The 10,747-nt window shown below is 46.3% G+C and overlaps 1 pseudogene; it reads right to left on the reverse strand.

The window, feature by feature from the left end:
- Nucleotides 1–2,065: 2,065 nt before the first annotated feature.
- LOC116803123 overlaps nucleotides 2,066–10,747 on the reverse strand; it is a 9,415-nt pseudogene continuing 733 nt past the window's right edge.

The following is a 10,747-nucleotide window of genomic DNA, read 5'->3' on the forward strand; positions in this document are numbered from 1 at the left end:
TTGCCAAAATCATATGAATACATAAGTTTTGAACAATATGAGAGGTCGGCAACCACTGCCTACCTATAGTAGTTTTTGAACCCTCTGTCGTAATTCCGGTCGTTTACACTACTATACCCTCTCACTTAAATGGCTTTTCTCTATAATACTAAGAGAATATGGGAATATCTTAGCATTTTTTCCCATATACATATAATAATTAACCATTTTCATATGTATATTTTTTAATTTACTCATATAATTGCCAAAATCATATAAATACATAAGTTTGAACAATATCAGAGGTCGGCAACGGTCTTTCCTCTATAATACTAAGATAATATGGGAATATTTCATCATTTTTTCCCTTATACATATAATAATTAATCATTTTCATATGTATATTATTTAATTTACTCGTATAATTGTCAAAATCCTATGAACACATAAGAGAATACAATATGAGAGGTCGGCGCAACCATAATATAGTAGTTGATGACGAGGTGTTTGGCAACTTGACACAATCCATTAAAGTCTTTATATTAATTATATGAAAGGGACAATATCATATGCGTCACTAAATTGATGACGAGGTGTTTGGCAACTTGATACAATTCTTTAAAGTCTTTATATCAAAAATTATATGATAGGGACAATATCATATGCGTCACTAAATTGATGACGAGGTGTTTGGCAACTTGACACAATTCATTAGAGTCTGTATATTAATTATATGATAGGGACAATATCATATGCGTCACTAAATTGATGACGAGGTGTTTGGCAACTTGATACAATTCTTTAAAGTCTTTATATCAAAAATTATATAATAAGGACAATATCATATGCGTCACTAAATTGATGACGAGGTGTTTGGCAACTTGACACAATCCATTAAAGTCTTTATATTAATTATATGCTAGGGACAATATCATATGCGTCACTAAATTGATGACGAGGTGTTTGGCAACTTGATACAATTCTTTAAAGTCTATATATCAAAAATTATATGATAGGGACAATATCATATGCGTCACTAAATTGATGACGAGGTGTTTGGCAACTTGACACAATTCATTAAAGTCTGTATATTAATTATATGATAGGGACAATATCATATGCGTCACTAAATTGATGACGAGGTGTTTGGCAACTTGATACAATTCTTTAAAGTCTTTATATCAAAAATTATATGATAAGGACAATATCATATGCGTCACTAAATTGATGACGAGGTGTTTGGCAACTTGACACAATCCATTAAAGTCTTTATATTAATTATATGATAGGGACAATATCATATGCGTCACTAAATTGATGACGAGGTGTTTGGCAACTTGATACAATTCTTTAAAGTCTTTATATCAAAAATTATATGATAAGGACAATATCATATGCGTCACTAAATTGATGACGAGGTGTTTGGCAACTTGACACAATTCATTAAAGTCTTTATATTAATTATATGATAGGGACAATATCATATGCGTCACTAAATTGATGACGAGGTGTTTGGCAACTTGACACAATCCATTAAAGTCTTTATATTAATTATATGATAGGGACAATATCATATGCGTCACTAAATTGATGACGAGGTGTTTGGCAACTTGATTCAATTCTTTAAAGTCTTTATATCAAAAATTATATGATAAGGACAATATCATATGCGTCACTAAATTGATGACGAGGTGTTTGGCAACTTGACACAATTCATTAAAGTCTGTATATTAATTATATGATAGGGACAATATCATATGCGTCACTAAATTGATGACGAGGTGTTTGGCAACTTGATACAATTCTTTAAAGTCTTTATATCAAAAATTATATGATAGGGACAATATCATATGCGTCACTAAATTGATGACGAGGTGTTTGGCAACTTGACACAATTCATTAAAGTCTTTATATTAATTATATGATAGGGACAATATCATATGCGTCACTAAATTGATGACGAGGTGTTTGGCAACTTGACACAATCCATTAAAGTCTTTATATTAATTATATGATAGGGACAATATCATATGCGTCACTAAATTGATGACGAGGTGTTTGGCTACAGGAAAAAATCATTTATTTATCGAATCATCAAGCAAAGGATAAGCTTCAGTGGATCGCAGTATGGCAGCTGCTCAACCACTTACAACACCTTGCCTGTTACAAAAGTCGTTTACAATTGATTCTAGGCTTTGTCATTGTATTAAATAATGCTTTTATATGTAACTAGCGCGGCATCAGGTGATCGAAGATCCTCCTAATTTACTATGTTACAAATTACATTGGCATCACATCCATTGTCGTTTATAAAATAAATTATAAACTTTAAATGGTTTAGAAGCCATACAATGCAAATTGCCCCTTATTTATCATTGCAGTCCAGCACGGATACGACCTTAGAGGCGTTCAGGCATAATCCAACGGACGTAGCGTCATACCACTGTTCGCTCGAACAAGTATTGTGCCATTGGTCCGTACCTGCGGTTCCTCTCGTACTACGCAGGAATGCTGTCGCAACAACGTTTTGTCATTAGTAGGGTAAAACTAACCTGTCTCACGACGGTCTAAACCCAGCTCACGTTCCCTTGCATGGGTGAACAATCCAACGCTTGGTGAATTTTGCTTCACAATGATAGGAAGAGCCGACATCGAAGGATCAAAAAGCGACGTCGCTATGAACGCTTGGCCGCCACAAGCCAGTTATCCCTATGGTAACTTTTCTGACACCTCTTGTTAAAAACTCTTTAAACCAAAAGGATCGATAGGCCGAGCTTTTGCTGTCCCTGTGTGTACTGAACACCGAGATCAAGTCAGCATTTGCCCTTTTGCTCTATGTGTGGTTTCTGTCCGCACTGAGCTGGCCTTGGGACACCTCCGTTATTATTTGAGAGATGTACCGCCCCAGTCAAACTCCCTACCTGGCAATGTCCTTGAATTGGATCATACCTGAGTAATTGGAGTTATACCAAATTTTCAAATCAAAAATACATAAATGCATCGTTTTATTAAAGAATTTGTTTGCGATTATATAACAAACTCGTGATACTTTGATCAAGAAGCTTGCATCAAAACCCAATACCATAAGATATAATAAATATATCCGTATAATGGCTAGGAAATGATACACGTTCCATTTAATCAAGTAAGTAAGGAAACAATAAGAGTAGTGGTATTTCATTGACGATACCAAACCGAGGTCTAATATCTCCCACTTATTCTACACCTCTTATGTCTCCTTACACTGCCAGATTAGAGTCAAGCTCAAAAGGGTCTTCTTTCCCCGCTAATTATTCCAAGCCCGTTCCCTTGGCTGTGGTTTCGCTAGATAGTAGATAGGGACAGTGACTTTCGGACCTCTCCGAACTTGTTTTACGTGGCGTGTTCCACACTGAAGGGATTACAACCACGACACCCTGAACACCCACAAGTGGTGCATGTATCAACATGGTGCATGAGTCTGGATACGCCAGACAAACGTCCCGGACTGGAAGCTATAGCTATGTACATAGCGACCACCCCGGTAGCAATTCGAGTACTTGCTTGCCGGGCAAGCACTCCCCCTTGCTGAGGAGCGAGATCTACCTAAAATCTCTACTGATCTCTGGGTCACAGCACCCGAGTTTTGCGCAACTAGCACCGTAACTCAAACGTCGAACACGAAGGCTCTACCCGCGATATGGGTATCAACCACAGCCACCACGATACTCCCACCAGGGGGCCTACCTCAATGTGCTGTCTTGGAGCAGCACAACCCGTGGTACCGAAAGAGAGGCTCGGTGGGCCTCCTCCTTTTGCTCCGACAAGCATGGTTAGAGGAACCAGTCGCTATATTAGTCGCCTCTTACGACAAGCAATAGCGGGCTGTGGAAGTATTCTCGCCCGCTAACCACACGGCGAAGTTTTGGGCTAAATACCCCTCCTCCTACGGAACACCTCGTCCGCAAACGCTGCCAGCCGTTGAATCCTCTGCTGATCTTCCAGGATTCTATTGAAGGTCCAGTTTTCGCCAAGGCGCTGCACTCCAAGTCCATCGAGGTTTCGCAAATCTGCATATAGAGGACAAGCGCACAATATGTGCATCCAGTCCTCATATGGATCACCACAAGCGCAAGCAGTGGTATCGCTGAGGGCTCTCCCTTGCAAAAATGCGTTAAACGACCCGTGACCTGTCAGCAGGAAAGACGTCCTCATCGAGAATCCAAAGCTTGGATCTCGATAGGCGAGAGTGACGTATGGGATGAACTTGTGCGTCACCCGTCCTGGTTCGCTGTCGTCATCCCATCTGTTTTGCCAATTCTGCAGCAAGCACTCCTCTAGGCGAGTCTTCCTCTGCTTCCAGCTTAGACACGTAGTGTCCTCGCCGTATAGCCAGTCGTTCTCCTCCAGCGGGTATCCACGCTTCAGCTTGTACTTGACCGCTAAAAACTTAGCAGCCAAGTCAAGCGGGGGAGCTCCGCCAAGTACCTGCAGTGCCACTGTGGACACTGTTCGGCATACCGAAAGGCATCCAAGCAGGATTAGCCTCTGGCAGGAGGCTAGTCGTCTCCGGGCGGCTACCTGTTCGGCGGTGTCATACCATACCGGGGCACCAAACAGCACACAAGGTGCCATGAGTCCGTCATATATGGTCCGCCTGGCTCGAGGACTGAAGCCCCAGTCGGCTCGAAGCACACGCGCCAATGCTCCAACGACTCCGGTCATCCGCTGGCGAAGCGAAGCTATGTGCGTGAGGAATTTCATTCCTTCACTGACCGTGATGCCAAGGTACCGACAGCTACGCACATACGGAAGGTTCGCTCCAGCAAACCTCACCGTAGGCGCACGTCTCAAGGCACCTTTCAGCAGCATTATTACCGTCTTGCTGGTCGAGACGGTAACGCCAACTTCCGCTCCCCACGCTTCTACGATGGACATCAGCTCTGCACCTTTTTCCTCTAGCTCAGCTCGGGAATTTCCCTCGACGAGAAGCAGCAAGTCATCCGCGTATGCACTCAGCTGGCAATACGGCTGGAGACGCTGAAGCAGTACATCCATCAGTATGTCCCAGATAAATGGGCCACTGATTGACCCCTGCGGGCAGCCTCTAGTTACCGGTACATCCACAGTACCGGAACTGCTTCGGATCACTGCTCTTCGGCCGGAGAAAAAGCTCTGCCACAAGCCCATCTCCCGGCATCCCAAGTCGGCTAGTCGGCGGAGTGCAGCACTCCATTCGACGTTGTCGAATGCTCCTTTGAAGTCCACGAATGTGCCGAGCACGTATTGCGCCGGGCTGGCACAAACACTGCTCTTCACGTGCCTCCAAGCATCCTCCACACATCGTCCTTGGCGAAATCCAAATTGCCATCTGCAGCCTTCCGGAAGAACTTCTCTCACACGATTCACCATGATGGCCTCGAGCACCTTACCAAAGACTGGTAGCAAGCATATTCCTCTATATGAGGAGGGCTCACATTTGTCCTTATCTGGCCCTTTGAGCAGCGAGACAACTCGTGGGCACTTCCACTCAGCGGGAAAGTATCCTAATCGGATGCATCGGGAAAACAACGATGCAAGGTGCTCGGGTATGGCGCGCCAGACTGCCTTGCAGATAGTGCCATTAATGCCGTCCAAGCCGGGAGAGCGCCTGCTCTTCAACCGGGCAACACATGCATCAACCTCGAATACTTCGAGGGCCGGTGGGACTTCCTCCGCGATGGCAGTCGGTGCTTCGGACTCCGCAACTGGGAAGAAATTGCGGAGGAGCACTCGTGCACAGTCACCCCAATCGGTGATCATCTCGCCATTCACGCGGAGGCACCCAATCTCCGTGCACTTCCTGCGGCCTCGGCAAATCTTATAGACGCGCCCCCATGGGTCGTCGGCATGATCTCCCACGAAGCGTTTCCACTCATCCATTTTCGCCCTCCAAATGAGCTTCTTGTAGTTGGCTGAGGCCCGCCTCAGGTCGACCAATACACGCTCTATTGCGGCATCATCATCATGACGCCTTCCATTTTGAAGTAGGCGACGAAGTCTCCGGACTTCGCGCCTTGCATCACAGAGGTCGGCAGTCCACCAACGTGCTCTCCTGCTGGGCAATCGGATGGACTTTCTTCCCAGCGCAATATCACATACATTATGTACTATACTGCGCAGGGTCGAAACTTGCTGGTCCAACGGCGACTCTGAGAAGTTTTCCGGAAGTTCGGCTGCTCTACTCACCATTTCCTCCTTGAACAATCGCCAACGTGCATTGGAGAAGTTCCAGGACGGCACAGGAGCTATGCTCTCAACTGCGCGCGCGGTAGTTGGTTCGGCCACAACAGTAATGATGTTGTGGTCACTCAATTCCCACTCGTCCACTCTCCACTCATATGTGGCCCACATAGATGCTGCCTCATTGACGATTGTCACGTCGATATCGCTTGTAGCTCTGTAATTATCGAACGTGTACACCTCTGTTGACTGGTTTAGGGCGGCGACTCTTGCCTCCAGCATCCACTCTGACAGCAGCTCACCCCGTCTGTAGTTAGCTTGCCCCTCGGCATGACGAGAGAGTTTGCTAAGCCACATGGGGGACACTGCATTCGCGTCGAGGCCCAGGATTGCGGGGGTTCTGCTGGCCTGCAGCAGGACCGCATCCATGTACCGGATGTACGGTTCCAGAGGTGCATCATACTGGCAGTATGCGGCGCAAAGGAAGATTGAGCCAAAACTCCCTTTCACGACCAGACATACGCCATAATCTGTGGTGAGGGTCTCCACTGGCATACAGATGGCTTCCTGGTGATCCACTAGGATGGCTGCCTTCCCTCGCCGATCGATGAAAATTCTCATTCCTTCAGGCAGCACATCCATTCCGTCCCCGCCGAGATACGGCTCCTGCACCAGCGCGAACATAGACTCCGATCTCCTGAGTCGGACTCCGAGCTCGATGGTCGCAGCTCGGCCTCGGCCACAGTTCGCTTGGATGAAGCTAAACATTAGTGTCTAGCTTGCACCCTCGCCAGCAACGCCCCGTATATCGGGCAAACGCTCGAGAGCATGTAATGCCCCGAGGGTTGCCCTCTGTGGCGGCAGTTCCGGCAGTCCACCGGGTTTTGGCACTTTGCCGCAGTGTGGCCTTGTTGCCCGCACTGGCGACAGACACTATCCTTCTGCCGGCATTCGCTGACCTTGTGGTCGAAACCCACACATCTGTGGCAGGCGTATGTGCGGACCTGTGACCGGCATCGGAATGAGAACCACTTGATGTAGACACGACCTACATCAAGCTTCGCCATCGCCCGGTCGTCAACCTCCAGCGTCACATTTACTGTGGCGCCGTCAGCTACCGACCACGCCTTGGTCACCAGGTGCACTGACTTCTTAAACTGGGCCAGATTCATTTCGCTGTCGAAGTTGTTTTCGTGGAGCTCCTTCATAAACTCCTCAGGGCCGATAGCTGTGTCGACGTCATATACGACGACCTTCGGCTTCTCGGCCGCATTCCGTGCCACATTTAGGCCAACCTCGGCGAATCTTTTTGAAGCGACCACCTTCTGCAGCTCTCCCACCGAAGGAGTGCGAATGATCGCACCACCACCTCGACGGAGCTCACGGACCTCGTGTACTCTGACTCCGAGAGAGGGTGCAACCATCGTTCGCACCTTTTCCGCTATGTCTTTCCCCGATAGCGCAGGGTCGTCGCACTTCACCACCGCTGACCACGTCTCGCGGACCTTGGTAGTCCGCGGGGCAGCGATGGGTGCAACCTGCTGCATCTGGGGAGCATTGGCGGCCGTATTTTTCAACAGATTCAACGACGGCGGCGGCGGTGGCGGCATAGCAAGCCGCGTCTCCAGCTCTCCGCACCGGAGCATTAGCGCCAACACCAGCTCATCGTAGCGGCTGATAGCATATGAGAGCTCTTCCGTGTCCACTTCTCCTAGTCTGCGGAAGCTGCTTCTCACCATGCGCTGTGTGGCCGACAGCTCTGCCATCATGGCTGCTTGCCCAGCACGGGCGGCAGCGGTGGCGGCAGTGGCAGTGGTGGCAACAATTTTAGCAGCAGTGAAAACGGCGGAGGCAGCAGTGTGGTCGGCAGCAGGGGCAGCAGTAGGATCAGCAGCGGTGGCAGCAGCGTGGGGGGGGGCAGCATCAATGGCAGCGTTCTCCGTAGCCGCCCGGGCGTCCTCCAGCGACGAAAACGGCTCCTCCAGTACCCCAACGGGTTCTGGCACTCCATTCGATGCCAGGGCAACCAATTTCGCCTGCGTTGGCGCCGAGCTCTTAGATGCCAGATGGCTTCTGCGCCTGCCTCGTCTGGACTTCATCGAGGCACTACTTCCGCTCAAGGCACTCGCGCTGCTGTCGCTCTCCATCGGCATAAATACGATGGTGGCTCCACCTACCGTCGACGCCAGCAACCGTATGCTCGTTTACTCGCTGACAAAAGGTAGTTGCTCTGGAACTCGAGCTCCACCTATCGGTAGAGTCTGGTAGCACTAAAACTCTCCCTAGACACAAACCTTAGCAGTGACTCCCACCAATAAGCTTTGTGACAGCTGATCAAAAAGCTTACTCGAAAAACTTACTCGTAAGTTCGCCTTCAGCACGTGCTAAGTGGAAAATTCCCAACAATTAATTGTTAATTACTTCCAAACCGCTTGTTTATAACACACGAAAATTAGCACACGACTTTCGCGGAGCACTAATTCACCGATTTTATTACTTTCCAAACACGGAAAACCAAGTTCTTCGCAATCTGTACACGAGCGCAACGAAAACACGTCCGTCGTTAATCCATTCATGCGCGTCACTGATAGGGACAGTAGGAATCTCGTTAATCCATTCATGCGCGTCACTAATTAGATGACGAGGCATTTGGCTACCTTAAGAGAGTCATAGTTACTCCCGCCGTTGACCCGCGCTTACTTGAATTTCTTCACTTTGACATTCAGAGCACTGGGCAGAAATCACATTGTGTCAACACCCGCTAGGGCCATCACAATGCTTTGTTTTAATTAGACAGTCGGATTCCCCAAGTCCGTGCCAGTTCTGAATTGATTGTTAATTGATAATCGTTATAATTGATAAGAACTAATTGGTTTAACCCAAATAGTATTCTTAAAAATTTTAGCAAGAAAGTTCCACAATTGGCTACGTAACTAAACTATCCGGGGAACAAGTAACTAACATAAATGCTAGAAACTCTATTTACCCAGAACGAGCACATAAACCATGTTATTGTTTCCCAATCAAGCCCGACTATCTCAATCTTCAGAGCCAATCCTTATCCCGAAGTTACGGATCTAATTTGCCGACTTCCCTTACCTACATTATTCTATCGACTAGAGACTCTTCACCTTGGAGACCAGCTGCGGATATTGGTACGGCCTGTTGAGAAGTTTGCGTGTCCCCACCATAAATTTTCAAGGTCCGAGGAGAAAATATCGACACAACAGTATATGTCATGCTCTTCTAGCCCATCTACCATATCTCTCTGCGAAAGACTTCCATGGTAGTACGGCTATAAAACAGAAAAGAAAACTCTTCCGATATCTCTCGACGGCTTCTTTATGGTCGTTCCTGTTGCCAGGATGAGCACGAGGCCCATATTTAATAACAAACGGATACTCAACAGGTTACGGAATTGGAACCGTATTCCCTTTCGTTCAAAATTATTCAAGTGTATTATATTCGCTTTGTTTATATAGTTAGGCATTTTTGTTTTACTTGAAAATTTTCGGCTTTCGCCTTGAACTTAGGACCGACTAACTCGTGATCAACCACTGTTCACACGAAACCCTTCTCCACTTCAGTCCTCCAAGGTCTCATTCGATTATTTGCTACTACCACCAAGATCTGTACCAATGGCAGCTCCATGCAGGCTTACGCCAAACACTTCTACGCATACCATTGTACCTTCCTACTCACTAAAGTTTCAAAATTTATATCACAAGTAATATAAATCATCTACTTTAGCGGTAATGTATAGGTATACAACTTAAGCGCCATCCATTTTAAGGGCTAGTTGCTTCGGCAGGTGAGTTGTTACACACTCCTTAGCGGATTTCGACTTCCATGATCACCGTCCTGCTGTTTTAAGCAACCAACGCCTTTCATGGTATCTGCATGAGTTGTTAATTTGGGCACCGTAACATTACGTTTGGTTCATCCCACAGCGCCAGTTCTGCTTACCAAAAGTGGCCCACTGGGCACATTATATCATAACCTTGAACTTCATATCAAGAAAGTTAAGGTTCTTACCCATTTAAAGTTTGAGAATAGGTTAAGATCGTTTCGACCCTAAGGCCTCTAATCATTCGCTTTACCAGATAAGATTATTTTATATAATATTAAAATGCACCAGCTATCCTGAGGGAAACTTCGGAAGGAACCAGCTACTAGATGGTTCGATTGGTCTTTCGCCCCTATACTCAATTCTGACAATCGATTTGCACGTCAGAACTGTTTCGGTCTTCCATCAGGGTTTCCCCTGACTTCAACCTGATCAAGTATAGTTCACCATCTTTCGGGTCACAGCATATATGCTCAAGGTACGTTCCAGTTAGAGGCATAAATAATATAAATATACATTATACATAACTATATAGAACGCCCCGGGATTGTGTTAATTAGCTATAAATAGCTAAAAAACTAATCCCATTATTAGTCAAGTTAATTACGCTATTAGGTTTACATCCCAATAACTTGCACATATGTTAGACTCCTTGGTCCGTGTTTCAAGACGGGTCCCGAAGGTATCCTGAATCTTTCGCATTGTTAATCATACAAGAGC

This window comes from Drosophila sechellia, unplaced genomic scaffold, assembly GCF_004382195.2.
Source record: "Drosophila sechellia strain sech25 unplaced genomic scaffold, ASM438219v1 U_293, whole genome shotgun sequence".
Classification (NCBI taxonomy): domain Eukaryota; kingdom Metazoa; phylum Arthropoda; class Insecta; order Diptera; family Drosophilidae; genus Drosophila; species Drosophila sechellia.